We start from the raw sequence: 17,470 nt of genomic DNA on the forward strand, positions 1-17,470 counted from the left end.
TCTATATGTTATTCAAAACATGATTAACAGTCTCATTCTGAAATGCTATCCTTCAAGATCCAGATTGATGGAGCAACATATTATTTATGACAATACAGTATTCAGAAGGCAAAAGCAGATTCTCAAATGTGCGCCCCTGTTTCAGACTCAAATATCCATGCATTTCTTATTAAGAGTTAAGACCTGTCAACATTTATAAATTAAATACATTTTTTATGTTTATGGAACACTTGTACGTGCATAGGCTGGGTGAGCATGTGAAAATTACACTGAGCTGAATCCAAGAGAAACACAGATACAGATGAGTGGACGATCTCGCCTGCCAATCTATACTCCAGTAGAGCAAGGGGCACCCTATCATGGTAGACCTACAATAAATAGGCATTAAATGAATGATGGTGCTGAAGTCTTGAGAAATGAGCACTACTGAGTCTTGAGGGTAGCAGAGAGGATGGAAAAAGGGTAGCATAATGGCACAGTGCAGGCTTCCCAGGATGATGATGAGCAAGTGTGGTAAAACAATGGTTTGGAAACAGGAGTGGAGAGAAAGAGGATTTCAATGGAGGGAGCAGCACTATTGAGCCACTTAAGAAAAAAGAAAACAAAATAAAACAGGAAAAGCTCTAATTATGTTTAACTGTGAAGATGAGGTAGAATTTGGAGCTCAGGGTTAAGATTCTTCTTTTTTAAGGCCCAGATGAAGACAGAGGCTTCAGGTTTTCCCATAGTGAAGTGAGTATGCTATACACATGGCCCCAGTGTGGGAAGTGTTGTAGGAATCTTCAAGATCCCTGTTCAGGCAGCATTTAGCTCATTCCCCTTCCTACCAGCCCAAGAAAATAGCAAATGAAAAGCAGAATCGCCAAGATTACTTGGCAGACCTATCACCACCAGGTTCTTACTTCAAACTGAGATGGCTGAGTGCGTGGCTTGTTTTCTGAAAAGTGCCATTGAGTTGGTGTCTAGCAGGAGCTTAATATCTATTAGGTCTTTGGAGATGCCTGAGTGAAAGGTGCTCTGTACTAAAATTATTGAGTTTCACCTCGTGCTCCCAGTTGCTTGCAGAGGTGAGAAACAGCTGGTTCATCTTTAGAAGTCAAACCCTCAAATCCCTTGAACCAAGAGCTTTTAGCAACTGTATTTGTCTGCTGCAGAATTCACTGGTGACTTTTATTCATAGTAGCCCTTTACAGAGCTATTTATTTATCCACATGTACCTATTTCATTCTCTAATTGCATTTAAAATCTTTTAAGGGAAAACTGTTATAAAACACATCCCTGTTACATAAGGGAGCCATAGAGGTACAGGTTGATAGCGTACTAATTTATCAATATCTAGAGTTATTATGAAGAAGCTGTTTGAAAGTACCAGAACAGGACCAAAAGTTTCATTCATTCATGAAATGATTGATTGCATATCCTCTGCAGAAAAGGATTCATATTTCTGGATACATGTTACTTTATATCCCTCAAAGAGAAAAATACATTTGCACTCAATATGCATTTACAAGATAATATGACACAGGTGTGGGGATGTTAGAAAAGAGAAAGCCAGCTATAAAGAAGAAAAATAAAAGCTTTTCTAGGGAAGAAACTCAGATTTCAGAATGGAGCTGTGGATTTGGAAATCGGAAAAGAGCCAAACGTGAAGGATGTTTTTCGTATTACAGGGAAGCTCTGTCTACCAAATCTCACACAAGCAAAGGTCTTAGTAAGCATGTCAGGAGACAAAATCAAGTTTATGACAATGGAGATCTTGATTTAAGCCACGGAGGCCCTCAAGACAGGTTGAATAGGAGGCTGCCACTCAGCGTGGGGCCAACATGAAAAAGACAAGGGGAGGAGGCAACATGAAGTATCAGAACACTCACCCCCCGCAGAGTTTCATGTTGCTGCTGTATTAAATGACACACTGCTGTTGTTGAAGAAGCATTCAGCATTGATATAAAAATTTAAGTGTGTCAATCTTTCTGGTGGACACAAGTCTCTATACTGTCACATTTCTGCACATTCCTATTTTCAACGCTACTTTCCACTCGTTTTTAAAACTCAATTCATTGGTTCCTGAGGTCTGGTTATCCCTAATACACTTTAGGACTTTGCAAGATGGAAAAATAAATTGTGCTAGACATTCAGTTTTTTAACATTAACCAGAATGGCTTTTTGCTGACACAGTTCAGAAACTACACATATCAGAGTACCTGCTACTGCAAAACACTGAGGCTGGAAATACCAGAAAGAAATTTTTGCAGTAGAAATAACTGCATACTTTTCAATGGATCGTATGATAATTGTTAGAGACAACTGGGAATCCTTTTATTATAAATACATCTTGAAGCCAAGTGAAAAGCCGAGAAATGATAATGGAGATGATAATAATAGTAACAACAGTAATTCATCTGCTAGCTTTTATTGAACATGAAAGCGCCAAGCATCATGGCTTTAAATAGATCATTTAATTCAGTGAAACAATTTCATTTATATGGATTTCTTTATTTAATCATCATAACAAACCTAAACCCAAACCAAACATTTATCCTATATACCTAGGATATGTGATCTGAGAGTTTAGCCTAGTGGTTAAACAGTTAAGAGCATGGACATTGGAGTCAGACAGGGCTGGTACTGGCTACCTTCCTAACTAACTGCATGGCCTTAAGCAGGTTACTTAACCTGTGTTTTTCGCCAATAAAATAGGAATACCAATGAAAATTAATTGCTATATTATATGTAAAATATTTGAAACAGGGCTGGTACAAATTAAATGCTCAAAAAATGATCGCTGTTATGACTATCCCTGTTTGAAAGATGAGTAAACCGAGGCCGAGAAGTTCAGAAGTTTGCAAAGGCCACACAGCTAATAAGAAGCAGAATCAGGATATGAATTCCAGCAGTATTACTCCAGAGCCCAAGATTTCAGCCATACAACATCATGGACACAAAAATCTTAATACATTTTTATGAAGAAAGGATTTGCCATTTAAATTTTATATAAGGTAATGTTCTTCTTCTTCTTCTTCTTTTTTTTTTTTTTAGGGCCATACCTGTGGCATATGGAAGTTCGCAGCTAGGGGTCAAATTGGAGCTGCCACTGCCAGCCTACACCACAGCCACAGCAACACGATACCTGAGCTGCATCTGCAGCCTACACCACAGCTCATGGCAATGCTGGATCCTTAAGCCACTGAGCTAGGCCAGGGATCAAATCCACATCCTCATGGATACTGGTCAGGTTCTTAACTTGCTGAGCCACAACAAGAACTCCCATGTTATAATTACTTTTAAATTCCTATCCAGATTTATAACTGGATAAATAATCATGATCCATATTTAGGATGGAGTCATTGATTTAATTCAGTCAGTCATGGAGTCTAGTTAGAAGTTTAACCCATTCTTAGTTCATCCTACATTTAACTCCTTTCATTTGAAAAACCATTGCTTTTCTACAGACAAAATTAAAAAGAAATAACTGTATAAATTGACATGAATTTGGTAAATCATAGAAACAAATAGGTTTTTGAGTTTTTTTAAGTTAAAATTTCTAAATCATAAATCTAATTCAAATTTGTGTCTTTGTAAATTCTGTATCTTACCAGATATTTAATTTAATTTCATGAAAACTAGTACCAAGGATGTTTAAAGAATTTAGTGAGGATAAAGTGAACTTCCAAGCATTTTCTTTGGTTTCTTTAGTCTATTTCTTTTTTTTTTTTTTTTTGGCTTTTTGCCATTTCTTGGGCAGCTCCTGCGGCATATGGAGGTTCCCAGGCCAGGGATCCAATCGGAGCTGTAGCCACCGGCCCACAGCACAGCCACAGCAAAGCGAGATCCGAGCCGTGTCTGCGACCTACACCACAGCTCATGGCAATGCCAGATCTTTAACCCACTGAGCAAGGCCAGGGATCGAACCCACAACCTTATGGTTCCTAGTCGGATTCATTAACCACTGCGCCATGACAGGAACTCTCTCTTTAGTCTATTTTTGAAATCAACTGCTAAAGAGTCCCAAAATGAACTCAAAATCACTACAATCTTTCTGGTATCCTTTTAATATACCTTAAAGACCACTAGTGTATGAATATTTGGATGTTTTTCAATATATCACAAGGCAGAAGAAGTACAGATTCCCTAGCACTTGAGAACTTTTTGCTGCTGTTGTTAGAAACACCTTTATTTCAAGTCTTGTTCGACGCTTAAGAACAGGCATTACAGAGTGGGTATCACTTCCATTCACTGAAAGAACACTGCTCACAGCTTGCAAGTAGCTTGTACTTGAGAATTTTAATTCAAGAAAATAACTAACAAATGAAAACCCAAAGTCGCTTCTCAGAGCTAAGCAGATCTCTTTAAAAACAAAAATTGGGGGGAGTTTCCGTTGTGGCTCAGCAGAAACAAATCTGATTAGCATCCATGAGGATGCAGGTTCAATCCCTAGCCTCACTCAGTGGGTTAAGGACCCATCATTGCCATGAGCTGTGGTGTAGGTCACAGACATGGCTGGGATTCTGCACTGTTGTGGCTGAGGCATAGACTGGTGGCTACAGCTCTGATTTGACCCCTAACCTGGGAACTTCCATATGCCTCATGTGCAGCCCTAAAAAAAGTAAGAAAAAAAAGTTTTTTATTATAGTTGATTTACAATGTTGTGCCAACTTCCACAGTACAGCAAAGTGACCAACATCCTTTTTCTCATATTATCTTCTATCATGTTCTATCACGAGAGATTGGGTATAGTTCCCTGTGCTATACAGTAGGACCTTGTTGCATTTCCATTCTAAATGTAATAGTTTACCATAGTAAATTCCAAATTCCCAGTCCATCCCACTCCCTCCCCCTCCCCCTCCCCCTTGGCAACCACAAGTCTAAACAAATTTCTAATGGAAGAACAAGTCATCCTAAGTTAAGCACAAGCAGGTGGATAAATGACTACCAGACTGGCCGTCCACAAACTTCCTCCCACTTGGGGTGACAGCTTTCAGCCAGCTGATTCCCACCTCCCCTACATGGTCAAAAAAACGTTCAACCTGGGAGTTCCCACCGTGGCTCAGTAGTTGACGAATCCGACTAGGAACCATGAGGTTGTGGGTTCGATCCCTGGCCTTGCTCAGTGGGTTAAGGATCCAGCATCGCCATGAGCTGTGGTGTAGGTCGCAGACACGGCTTGGATCCTGCGTTGCTGTGGCTCTGGCGTAGGCCAGCAGCTATAGCTCCTATTCGACCCCTAGCCTGGGAACCTCCACATGCAGGTGTAGCCCTAGAAAAGACAAGACAAAAAAAAATAGGTTCAACCTTAATGAATCTCTTTAGAATTATGCTGAGTGAAAAAAAAAAATCCCCAAAGATGAAATACTGAATTATTTCATTCATATAACATTTTGAAATGACAAGATTTTAGAAACGGGATGGATGCGTGGTTGAAGGGGTCTCCTCCATCCCCACCAAGGGAAGGGGGTGTAGCTATAAAAGAGCAACAGAAGGGATTGTTGGTGATGGAAACATACTGATGTGGTGGTGGATACATGATCCCACATGGGCTAAAAGTGTGTAGAACTAAATACATACATGTACCACAATGCATAGACACAAATACAAGTGAAATGAGAAATCTGAATAAGAGCAGCTGTGTTTCAATGTCAATGTCAGCAGCCTGGGTTGCCATGTTATACATGGTTTATAGCAGAGGAGTCTGGATAAGGGATCCATGGGATAGCTCTGTCTTGTTTCTTAAAATTGTATGTAAATCAGTATTAACTCAATCAAAAATGTACTGAAATTTGAAAAATAAACAGGATCTGCCATGGCGGGAACAGCAGTGGTGAAAAGGAAGGGCACAGAGGGAGTTCCCGTCATGGCTCAGCAGTAAGGAAACCCACTAGTGTCCATGAGGATGCAGATTTGATCCCTGGGCTCGCTCAGTGGGTTAAGGATCCGGCATTGCCATGAGCTATTGTGTAGGTTGCAGACATGGCTCAGATCTGGTGTTGCTGTGGCTGTGGTGTAGGCCAACAGCTGCAATTCCCATCTGACCGCTAGCCTGGGAACTTTCATATGCCCACAGGCACAACCCTAAAAAAACAACAAACGAAAAAGGAAGTGCAGGAAAAATGAAAGCTTGGGGTCCTCACCCCCAATCCCACCTTCCCTGAGTGGATCCCACTTTCCTGGTCTCTCTGAATACAAAAACATTTAGACTATCTGCCCCCCTTTCATCCCTTCAGGCCCATCCCTATCCCTTAACCTGCAGATTCCCTGCCTCCCTGTCCACCTCTGATGAAGAAGCAACCACAACCCAGCAAGGTATCCTTGAGCCCCAGGGCCTATCCGAAGCTTCCATCCCCAGTCTTCCCTAAACATCTGACCTTGAACTAGGATCTTAACCCCCTTGATCCTCAGTTTCCTCATCTGTAAAATATAGGTACTCATTGCCTGCAGGGGCCTGTTGTGAGGATTAAGAACAATAGATTTAAAATACCATTGGTTCTACAGTTCCTAGGCAATATGCACAAACACCCATGTCCAAATCCCCTGCAGGGCTTTCACAGAAAAGAAGAGGATTAAGGCAGCTCAGAAGGACCCTTTATCAGGCCCTCAGTTGGTAACTCAGAGCAGAGCCCCTCAGAAAGTGTTCTGGGATGAGAAAGCAGAAGAGAAGAAACAGGATGCATTTTTTACCAAGTAGGCAGAAGAGGAAGGTGGCAGATAGAAAACAGGCAGGACTCACAAATGGAGAACAGAGTCAACGTTCAGAGGGCACGGGAGTGTAGGATGTATCTGAGGACTGGGATACGAAATCAAGGAAGAAGTCCTCCTATCTTCAAAAGAACTTACGGCCTAATGAGTAGGTATGGGGAGGAAGTAAAAAATTCTACAAATGCTGTCAGTTTGAAAGGGCTGTGAGAGAGGCAAGAAGCACGCATAACTGGGCACAAAAAATACATCTGAATCAGACCAGAGGGAGGTCAGAAGGCTCCCTGGAAGAGGTGGTGTTTGAATTGAGCTCTAAAGGACAAGGGTTGGTCAAGCCGAAAAGCTGGGGATGGGAGGAAGCAGGAAGCGGTAACAGCGCCAACAGGTGGAAGGCTGAGGTATGAAATGCCTGGATGTGGGGGTGGGTTGGGGAGAAGCAGGAAATGGGGAGGGGGGAGCAGGGGGCAGGGGGCAGAGGTGGGAGGGAGAGAGGAAGGGGGAATGAGGTGGGGGGATAAGGTGGGGAGAAAGAAGGAGGGACAGCATAGCAGGGAGAGGGTGTGGGAGAGAGGGAGGGGGGAAGAGGGGCCAGAGAGGAGCCCCGGAAAGGCCATTGGGCACTCTGGGTGGGCGCCACCATGAACATTTTCCTAATAGGAGCCGTCAGAAGATTTTAAATAGGCAAAGACATAATCAGATTCATGTTTGAGAAAGATCATCCCACTGCTGAGCAAGGGGAACCCGTTGGAGGTCAAAAGAATCTTTGGAGCTTGCTCCGTTTTTGAATGTTTTATTTTTGAAGAACTGTACGCTTGAAGAAACCCACCCACGAAAATGTGGAAGGAGCCCTTCTGAGATGGTTTCAGAAGAGCCTGCGCGAAGGCGTCAGAGAAGCAGTGTCCCCCACGCATCTCCTAAACGCAGCTGGCGTCTCTTCCCCGTGGCCCCTCTGCTGACCATGGCATCTTCTTCCCAGAAAACATGTGATGGGATGTCCCAGATGTATTCCTCATACCCACCCCCTTGAGGACTCTCTCCCCTCCACTAGACTGCGGGGTGGGCAGCCTGGGAGGCTGCCCACAGGTGTGGGCGAAGGGCTCCAGCAGAGAAGAGGCTGAGAGACACAGCTGTGTGGTGGCAAGGGAGCGGCTGGGAGTAGAAGCCTTTAGTACTCACTCCTGGGGTCAGTGCAGGTCCCGGGTGTTTGGGGTTCAGTCACCCCCTCTCTGAGCCTTCGGGGCTAGCTCACTTATTTACTGCTCCACTCTCTCCTCCTTGCCAGACCCACAAAGTAGGGACCAGGGACTGAGGGACCATGCCTGGCCTGCAGGAGACCTGTGTCCTTTGGCAAGCAGATATGCCTGTGCAAAGGGACCAGCTATCAACAATTCACCAGGAAGAGACTTCACAACAAGCTCCTTTGAAGGGGGGTGGGGGAAATCTGGAACCATCGGGCTCTCACCGCAGCAGTACTTTCCACTATTGCCCCTTAACTAGCGAGGATGCTGATAATGGAGGAATCGATTTAGATTAGCTCTTTCCTAGGGTTGAAGCGAACAGCAGAGCAGCAGGGACTTCTCAGCAGTGATGGGAACGGCTCTGCTCCTTCTGTGGGGGACCTCCCTGGACTCCCCCCACGTCCTCCCTGGTGACGAGCTGCACACATTTCCAACATCATTTCCACGGAAAGGGCAGCTGATTCACTCCAGAGCACTCTGGGTTTCACTACCAACAGGCTTGCCTCCTAGTATAGAGTGCTGGCCCGCTGCCACAAATGTCTGAGAGGACTGCTCGCTCAGCACAAATACCTTTTTCCATTCATTATTGTACCTGGAACACTTTGCACAGGGCCTGGTGGACAGTAGATGCAAATAGTAATAGTAATAATAATGATAATAATAATATAATATAACATAATATAATATAAGATGTGGATTTTGCCATGAAACCTTGCTGCAAATTTCAGCTCTTCTTCATTATTGCAGACAAATGACTTAATCTCTGGCCTGGATTTTTTTTTTTCCTTCTGTAAATTGAGCTACATGCTGTAGAGCACAGAGAACTCTACCCAATATTCTGTATCATCTCTGTGGGAAAAGAACCTTAGAGAGAATGGATATGTGTCTATGTATGACTAGGTCACTTTGCTGTACAACAGAATGATCACAACCTTGTAAATCAACTCTACTTCAATCAAACTTTTTAAAAAACAGGCTACACGATAATTATGAGAATTAAATCACAGAGTGAAATCATTCTAACTCAATAGGTCCATCATGTGAATTACATTCCCCCTCTGCCTTCTTGTGGAATAAATACTTACATAGACAGTAATCTATTGTATTTATGACCTACAGATTTGCACGATAGTTTTGGCTGAGGAGCATTTTTCTGAGTAGTGGGGCTCCCTGGGGAAGAGTGTTCCAAGAGCAAGTTCAAGGCCCCGGGCTGGACTGTCCCTGGCATGTTTGAGAAACAAGAAGGGAAGAGTGAGAAAGGAAAAGAGCAGGAGGAGACGAGAAGAGAAAAACAAGGATGCCGGGAGGCAGGTTGTTTTATCTCTGTACACCTATGAGGGAGTCAGAAAATCATCACAGGGTTTTGAGCAGAGGCATGGAAAGACCTGACACAGGGTGGCAGGGTCACTGTAGATGCTACGTTGACCACACACTGAACAGGACATGAGTGGAAGCCGGAAAACCAGCAAAGAGACTCCTGCAAATATTCAGAAGAGGGAGGGAGGAAGTTGGCGTGGACTCAGGGGTATCGGGGAGGTTGGGAAAAGTGGTCAAATTACAGATTATTTAGCAAGCAGAGCCTGGCAGAATTTGCTGCTGGATTAGCTGTGAGGTGCATGGGGGGTGGGGGGGGGGAGAAGAGTCAAGAATGACTACCAGGTTTGCAACTTGTGCAATCAGAAGAAGGGAGTTGCCACATCCTGAGAGTCTAGGCATGGGGATGGCAAAGTCTTTCCAGGCCACTTGGAAGCCACAGAGAGCTGTAAAACCTAAAGTGATAGAGAAATTTAAAGTCAGGTTGTCTAGTGCAAAAGTCAGGGCTCTTCCCTCCTATCATGCTGTGTCCACTTCAATATGTTGAAGGGTTCAGAGGAGATAATTCTGTTGGAGGTATTAAGACAGACCTCAGGGGAGTTTCTGTTGTGGCACAGAGGAAATGAATCTGACTAGTATCCATGAGGATGCAGGTTCGATCCCTGGCCTCACTCAGTGGGTTAAGGATCCGGCGTTGCCATGAGCTGTGGTGTAAGTCACAGAGGTGGCTCGGATCTGGCGTTGCCATGGCTGTGGTGTCAGCTGGCAGCTACAGCACCAATTTGACCCCTAGCCTGGGAACTTCCATATGCCACAGGTACAGCCCTAAGAAGCAAAAAAATAAAACAACAACAAAAAACAATAAAAACCCCACCAGACTTCAGAAGGGTGTGGTATCTGAGCAAGGAATGGAGCAGAGAAACCATCATGATATAAAAAATAGCTTGAGCAAAGGTCAGGGGACCTGAAGGTGCCTGCTGTGTATTTTGATGTGTCTTCAACTACACGCAAGGTACACTACATGGGAGAGAAACGTAAAAGTATATATTGACAATGGGAGACATTGAACACCATGCCTGGAAGCTGTAATTGAATCATTTGGACAGTGAGAAGCTGTTGAAAGCAAGAAGTAAGAGGTGAGAAGGTGGGTGTGGACTATGTTTTTAAAAGAAGAAATGATGGTTTGGAGAAACAAGAGGTTAGAACCCAGATGACTAATGAAATAATCCAAACCCACACGAGAGTAGTGCTGTTAGAAAACGGCAGTGATCTTCCCTTTCTCTCTAGTTGTTTTCCATGCTCTCCCTTGGGTGTTCTGAATCTGTTTCCTTTTCTTTTTTTTTCTTATTAGAGTATAGCTGATTTATAATGTAGTGTCAATGTCTGCTGTACAGCATAGTGACCCAGTCATATATATATAAAATTCAAGAATAAAGAAAATAATTTTAAGGTAATATTTAGAAAGAAGTAATAAATTAAAAATGGTAAACGTACATAAATCTAAATAAAAATTCTGTGTAAAACATAAAAAAAAAGAAAACAGAAAAAGTATAATTTAGGAAACATTTGGTAGTGAAATTGACTGTACTTGGGGACTGATCAGATGAGGGGAGTGAAAGCGGGGAACATGTCAAAGGGGTCCCAGGGGTCCAGCTTGCTTGGCTTTGATATGGATGTAATTAGCAAAGATGAGCAATGCAGGGGAAGAAGCAGATTTAGATGGGAAAATAAACGGGGGCAGGGGGGGCGGAGATAAATTGGATGTGTGCGCTCTTGAGTTTGAAGAGTCTGGGGGCATATCCACATGCAGATTTTTTCAAGTCTTCAGAAATCAGGAGAGAAGTTAGGGCTAGAAAGCCAGATTTAGGAGTCATCAGCATAGGTGTGATATCCAAAGATTTGGGCCTAAATGAGATGATTCAGGAGAACGTGAAGTCTGACAAAAAGGGGACCTGGCCCAGACCCTTGAGAAACACTTGCCTTTGAGGAAAAGATGGGAGAAGTGAAAGCCAGGAGACTCTTTAAAGGACAGAGGACAGGGGCTTAGAAGACGTTGTGGACAGTGTCAGGGTTCATTAGCATGAGAACCGAGACACTGCACGACACCTGATCATGGAAGCCTCTGGTTACCTTCCAAAGAGCATCTTGTCTGAAGTGCTTGGAGAGGAAAAAGCAAAATTAGTGGAAGAGGTAACAATTTAGAAACAGACCTTAGGCTAGACATGGAAGACATCAGAAAGGACCCTGAAGTGTCTATGAAAGTTTTTCATTGTTGCTGTTTCTTTGTTTTTTAATCTCTCTCTCTTTTTTTTTTTTAGGGCCACACCCATGGCACATGGAAGTTCCCAGGCTAGGGGTCAAATCAGAGCTGCAGCTGCCAGCCTACACCACAGCCACAGCAACGCCAGATCTGAGCCACATCTGTGACCTACACCAGAGCTCATGGCAACACCAGATCCTTGACAAGGCCAGGGATCCAACCCACATCTTCATGGATACTAGTCAGGTTTGTTACCACTGAGCCACCATGGGCATGCCCGTTTTTTAATCTTCATTTTTATTAAGACATGAAAAAAACAGAGGATGTTTATGAGCAGAAGGAAGGGATAAGCCAGTGGGGAGGGAAAGACTATAGACACAAAAGAGAAAGGTGATATTTCACAGGACTGGGGAATGGCAGACATTTGCAGAAGTCACCGTGGAGACTGGGATAAAGGGTACCGTGGGCAGCAAGTGAGTGATGGGCAACAAGTCAGGTCTCAGAGAGGATGGCGGGAGGAGAGGGGAGGAAATAGAGCACATAGGCAGCACAAGAGATGAGAGAAAGCAGGGAAGACTGGAGCTGGGGCCATTCAGTGTTTATGCTGAAAGGTACACTAAGCTCTGACCCTTTGACCCCTCCTACTCTGTTGGTGGGAATGTAAATTGATGCAGCCACTATGGAGTACAGTATGGAAGGTCCTTAAAAAACTAAAAATAGAACTATCATAAGATCCAGCAATCTCACTCCTGGGCATACATCTGGAGAAAACCATAATTTGAAAAGATACACGCACCCCTATGTTCATTGCAGCACTAGTCACAATAGCCAAGACATAGAAGTAACCCAAATGCCCATCTGCAGATGAATGGGTAAAGATGTGGTACATTTACTCAGTGGAATACTACTAAGCCATAAAAAGAACTAAAGAATGCCATTTGCAGCAACATGGATGGACCAAGAGATTATCACACTAAGTGAAGTAAATCAAAGACAAATATCATATAATGTCACTTATATGTGGAATCTAATTTAAAATGGTACAAAAGAACTTATTTGTAAAACAGGAACAAATTCACAGGTTTCAAAATCAAACTTACGGTTACCATAGGGGAAAGCATGGGGAGAAGGGATAAATTAGGAGGATGGGAATAACATATACACTCTGCTGTATATGAAATATATAATTAACAAGGGCCTATTGTATGGCACAGGGAAATCTACTCAATGGTCTGTAATAACCTATTTGGGAAAATAGAATGGCTGTATATAAATGCATAATTGATTCACTTTGCTGTACACATGGAACTAATACAATATTGTGAGTCAACTATACTCCGATAAAATCAAAAAATAAAAAATAAGGGGTTCCCATCGTGGTTCAGCAGTAACAAACCCAACTAATATCCATGAAGATGTGGGTTTGATCCCTGGCCTCGCTCAGTGGGTTAAGGATCAGGCATTGCTGTGAGCTGTGGTGTAGGCTGCAGACGTGGCTTGGATCTTGTGTTGCTGTGGCTCTGGCACAGGCCTTCAGGTGCAGCTCCAATTTGACTCCTAGCCTGGGAACCTCCATGTGCTACATGTACAGCCCTGAAAAGCAAAATAAAATGAAATGAAAATTAAAATAATAAAAAATAAATTTAAAAAATTTAAAATGGCACAAATGAAATTATTTACAAAATTGAAACAGACATATGAAACAAACTTATGGTTATCAAAGGGGAAAGGGGGAGGAGGGGTAAATTAGGTGAATGAGAGCAGCAGATACACACTACTGTATATAAAATACATAACAAGCACCTACTGTATGGCACTGGGAACTCTACTCAATATTCTGTAATAACCTCTATGGGAAAAGACTCTGAAAAAAATAGATGCATGGATAACTGAATCACTTTGCTGTACACCTGAGATGAACACAATGTTGTAAGTCAACTATACTCCAATATAAAATTTTATTTATTTATTTATTTATTTTGTCTTTTTGCCTTTTCTAGGGCCGCTCATGTGGCATATGGAGGTTCCCAGGCTAGGGGTCGAATTGGAGCTATAGCCTCCGGCCTATGCCAGAGCCACAGCAACGCAGGATCCGAGCTGCCTCTGTGACCTACACCACAGCTCACGGCAACGCCAGAACCTTAACCCACTGAGCAAGGCCAGGGATCGAACCTGCAACCTCATGGTTCTTAGATTCGTTAACCACTAAGCCACGATGGGAACTCCTAAAATTTTAAAACGTATTTTTTAAAAAGCACTGCTCCTTTGGAGGATAGTCCTGGTGGACAGTGAGTAATTGGGACAACATGGAGAGGCTGAATGGCACAGTCACAAAATCGCTTTTTGTCTATATCCATCCCCACAGATCAAGAACAGGAGTAGCTGAGATGGCTTGCGGGGTGAGGTTCTTGGCAGAGACAGGAGCTCCACATCTGCTTTGACTCCCTTCAAACTCAGCCTGATTTAAAATGAAACGCTGATACAGGATTTACTTGAAGGGCCAAAGTCAGATGGAAATTTTTTCAATTCTAAAATTCCAGCCCAGCCAGAAGAACTCAAAGCCCTCAGGAGAAATGTAAAGGGCTGTCCAGGCCCACAATAAAACTTGGATAAATGGGGATGTGGTTCCTATTTTAACTTGTATGTTAGTCCATGTTTCTGCAGCCAATGATTTGAGAAAGAGAAAGTAGGTCTTTTGATAAAAAGAAAAATGAAAGTTTTTTTTAAAAGCCAGTCAAGATCCTATCAACTCCAAAGAAGACGGACATATGGCTAATAGGCACCTGAAAAGATGCTCACATTGCTAATTATTAGAGAAATGTAAATCAAGACTACAATGTGGTATCACCGCACATTGGCCAGAATGGCCATCATTAAAGTCTACAAATAATAAATGCTGGAGAGGGTGTGGAGAAAAGGGAACCCTCTTACACCACTGATGGGACTGCAAATTTGTACAGCCATTATGGAAAACAGTATGGATTTTCTTCAAAAAAACTGAAAATAGAGTTACCATGTGATCCAGCAATCCCACTCCTGGGCATATACCCAGACAAAACTATAATTCAAAAAGATACATGCACTCCTATACTCATAGCAGCACTATTCACAATAGCCAAGGCATGGAAACAACCCAAGTGTCCAACAGAGGAATGGATAAAGAAGATGTGGTATATACATATTATGGAATATTACTCAGAATGAAATAATGCCATTTGCAGCAATAGGGATACAACTAGAGATTATCATACTAAATCAGACTATAAGTCAGAAAGAGAGAAATACCATATGATATCACTTACATGTGGAATTTCAAATACAACACAAATGAACCTACCTATGAAACAGAAACAAACTCAAAGACATGGAGAACAGACTTTAGGTTGCCAAGGTGGGGAGGGAGGATGAGGGAGGGATGGAGTGGGAGTTTGGGATTGGCAGATGCCAACTATTCTATATATAGGACAGATAAACAATAACGTCCTACTGGATAGCACAGGGAACTATATTCAATATCCTATGATAAGCCATAATGGAAAGGAATATGAAAAAGAATGTACATATGTATAACTGAATCTCTTTGCTATACATCAGAAATTAATATTGTAAGTCAACTATACTTCAATAATTTTTTTTTACTTTTAAAAAAGATCCTATCAATATGTCATAAAACCAGCTTTGCTTTATTTTAAGGTTGAAGGTGTTACGAGCTAAACACAGGCTGGTGGATTTCTGGATCACTGACAATAGTAACATCTCTAGAAATTTGCCCTCTAGAGTGATCCATCGGTCTTCAGAAATCTCTGCACTTGGGTATATTTAGATTTGTCTCTTTAAGGTCCAATGAATAAGCTGCAACCCCTTGCTTTAAAAACCCCTTTTTGCCTCCTGGAAGAGTCTGTGGTGTGTGTCTTGAAGAGCGCTAGTTCACTGTTCCCTTTTCTGTTCTTAAATGTTAAAGTGACTGAGGGTTGTATCGGTCCAAAGTTATTTTTGCAATAATACAGTATGGTTTGATATAAGACCTACTTGCTTCTTCTCAGTTTTAGCTACCCAACACATGATCTTCTAAACATAAGGAAGGAGTTTTTCTCTCTGAAAATTTCCTAACTCCCGGCCTCTGGTTTTGACATTGCCTTTCTTGGCATTTCCATTGGCACTTGGCTGTTAGATCTCTTAAGACACCTCTCATCCAGCAATTTGTATAGTAGTTATTTTTACACTTGGGATGCACCCCTCAGTGCTGTCCCACAAAAGCTGGGTACAGAAATGGGGAGATATTGGTCACTTCTACATCCTCTGAAGCATTTGGCCCCTTTGTAGTGAATCAATGCTGATCGAATTTTACCATCGTGATAAAACTAAGAAAGAAACCAAGGTCTCAGCAGCCAGTGTGAGCTCACCATCAAATAGAGTTTGGAGGCAACAGGATGTGTGTGTGCCCTTTACTCCAGAGCCAGGACCATCCTATATGTGGAATGACACCCCAGGGGTATACAAGCAGTGTGCTATTAGTGGTATGCTTGTCGCCAATCAAACCTCAAGGACTTTTCTGCCTGTTATTCCACACACAAAATAGAAGATCCTGAACAAAAACGTCTACCAGGCCAGTCTCTATAGCCTGAAAGTGTACAGGAATGGGGTCCTATAAAACCCCGCTCCATTTGGTGCCAAGACATCTGACCAGCTCTCACCACTATTAAAAGAAGTCTTCACCAACCTCAATCACAACTTGGAGACTTACATGTCACAGGTAGAACCACAGCCCTGAAGGGATTCTCTATTGCTAAGGCAACCAATGGCTGCCCAGCTTGGGAGAATCTAAGATGCCGTGGGACATCGTTGTGTGTTGAGTTTATTTTTTAAAAAAGCAGGTGTTTAAAATAACTTAAAAAAAAAGGTGCATGTCACAGAAATGAAAAAAGCAGCTTCTGAAAAACATTCTGCCCAGGCTCACCCAGGGGATTATGGAAATAAAGGAAAGTTGTTCTTTGCCACGTCCGTAATTCAGTTTAGACAGCTGAGCTCTGACTATGATTACAGAGGATTATACCGAAGCCCTGCTGGCAGATCCAGGGAAATGAATAATGATATAATAATGTATCCAGGGCCTGCTCTTGGCCAGCTATTCTGTTAGGTGCTTTATATACATTACTGCTAATCCTTGCTCTATTCCTACAAGGCGCGCATCTTCCTCACAGCCTGACAGACGAGGAAACTAAGGCTCAGAGCATTTCAGTAATTTGCCCCAAAGTCAAGCCGCTACCAAATGCCCCAGCCAGGATTTGAAGGCAAAGCCCATTGTGGAGTCCACTTGACTCCAAAGCCCAGACACTTTGCATGTCATCAAATTCCCTTTATGATACCCAAATTCAAAAACAGGAAGCGTCATCTTGACAAAATATGATACTCATTCATTAAAACAAAGTCCAGAAAAGGTAAGCATTCACATTACCTCTATTCATAGAAAAGCTCCCAAATGCTAGTGAGCTGTGTAATGTAGGCAATAGAACTTGAATTCCCAGTCAGATTCAGCTCAAATCATGGTACCATTTGTTAAGTCTCTAAGTGCACCTAAAACCTCCCATCTTTCTTCAGCCCAACATCCTAACTCCATCCAGCTCCTCAAGGAGGAGCTCAGATCTTTCCTCCTTCCCTCCGAGTCACCTCTGTGACCTATGCTGCAACTTACGGCAACACTGGATCCTTAAGCCACTGAGCGAGGCCAGGGATCGAACCTCCATCCTTATGGACACAATGTCAGCTTCTTAACCTACTGAGCCACAATGGGAACTCCTAACCTTATTCATTCTTTATCACCTCTCAGCATCCAGTACAGCATCTCTGGAACAGATCAGGTTTTTAATAAGTATGTGTTGAGTTCACCTGGACAATCACTTAGTCACTTCAGGAATTCTAAGGCAGCATGAGGCCACTCTCCAGAATATCAAATAGGTATCACCAGATTTTG

This window comes from Phacochoerus africanus, chromosome 6 (assembly GCF_016906955.1).
Source record: "Phacochoerus africanus isolate WHEZ1 chromosome 6, ROS_Pafr_v1, whole genome shotgun sequence".
Classification (NCBI taxonomy): domain Eukaryota; kingdom Metazoa; phylum Chordata; class Mammalia; order Artiodactyla; family Suidae; genus Phacochoerus; species Phacochoerus africanus.